General features: G+C 44.8%; 1 long non-coding RNA gene across 1 annotated transcript in view; it reads left to right on the top strand.

Annotated features, from left to right (window-relative positions):
* The first annotated feature begins 343 nt into the window (after window positions 1–343).
* The window catches only part of LOC108448445, a 12,691-nt gene continuing 11,864 nt past the window's right edge, over window positions 344–1,170 (top strand). The window contains exon 1 of the long non-coding RNA XR_001864329.1: window positions 344–425. This is a non-coding gene — a long non-coding RNA (uncharacterized LOC108448445). The remainder of the gene's footprint in view (window positions 426–1,170) is intronic.

The following is a 1,170-nucleotide window of genomic DNA, read 5'->3' as shown; positions in this document are numbered from 1 at the left end:
GGGGTTGGACCCCACTGTGAAAGGTACCTTTAAGGGGTTGGACTCCGCTGTCATGTGCTATTGTACTGCTATTTTTGTTTTGTCTGTTGCTATTCTGCTGCTGTGTGAGTGAGAGTGGGTGAGACGTGCTGTCAAAGTGTGAAGCGAGTGGGGGGCTCTGTCTGTGGTTCTGTACCCCGGCGACGGGCTTGGCCAGAGAAAAGCGAAGCATTTGGCAAAGAGTGAATGAGTATAAATCATATAAACCACTGGTTTGGAATTCAACCTTACTGTCCGAAGGGGGGGGTGGATTTTTAGAGGAGAAAGATTTTAGTTACTGGATTGAGAACACCCAGGCCCCAATGCTTTTCTAATGTAGCCCCAGCTGACTTCCCTTTTGAAATCCCGTGCCTAGTGTGGAAACAGTTGTGAAGCTTGGGTTTTGTGTACATGTATTAGAAAGTGGTATTGTCTATTAGAAAGAAGTCCCTGGAGGGAATATGAAAAAGAGCACCCTAATTAAATATTGTAATTAGTGGTGGCCACTCTACAGATTAGATGATGGTGAAAAATGGCCAGAAAATGGCTCTTTAACATATAACACTCTATTGCAATTAATGTTATTTTTAAGGAGGGAGAATAAATGGGATGAGTCCTCCTATGCAGATTGGTTTTTTTACCTTAAGACGCAAACCAGAGTGGCAGAAACAATGTGGCCTCAATCTGGCACCACAGGACTCTATGGTCCTCCTCCTAGAAAAGGAGGAAAAAGGAAAAAACTGCATGAAGAGGTGTTGCTCATCATGCAGTATTGGGCAAAGATGTTTAAAGCTCAAAGCTGAGAGAGACCAGCATCCCTTGGAAAGCCAGGAGCTAATGAGGTGCAGTGGTGGCACCCTAACATCAGGAACGATGTCCCCAGCATCCCAAACATCCTCAGAGGATAGTGGGGATGAAAGAACAAGTGAGACTGGCTCAGGAATATCATCCAGAACTAGGAGCAAGGCCCCTGTAGAAAAGAAGCTCATAGCACCACTTGTCTAAGTGGTGGGGCCAGACAGGGGAATAACAAAAGTTCAAACACCATTTACAGCTTTGGATTTAGATACCTGGAGGGAGGCAGCCAGAATGTATAGAGAAGACCCTGAAAAGGTAGCAAAGAGGTTTGAATTGGTTGTTAGAAATCAAGAT

This window comes from Corvus brachyrhynchos, unplaced genomic scaffold (genome assembly GCF_000691975.1).
Source record: "Corvus brachyrhynchos isolate BGI_N302 unplaced genomic scaffold, ASM69197v1 scaffold388, whole genome shotgun sequence".
NCBI lineage: Eukaryota > Metazoa > Chordata > Aves > Passeriformes > Corvidae > Corvus > Corvus brachyrhynchos.
This window is presented reverse-complemented; position numbering and strand designations above follow the sequence as displayed.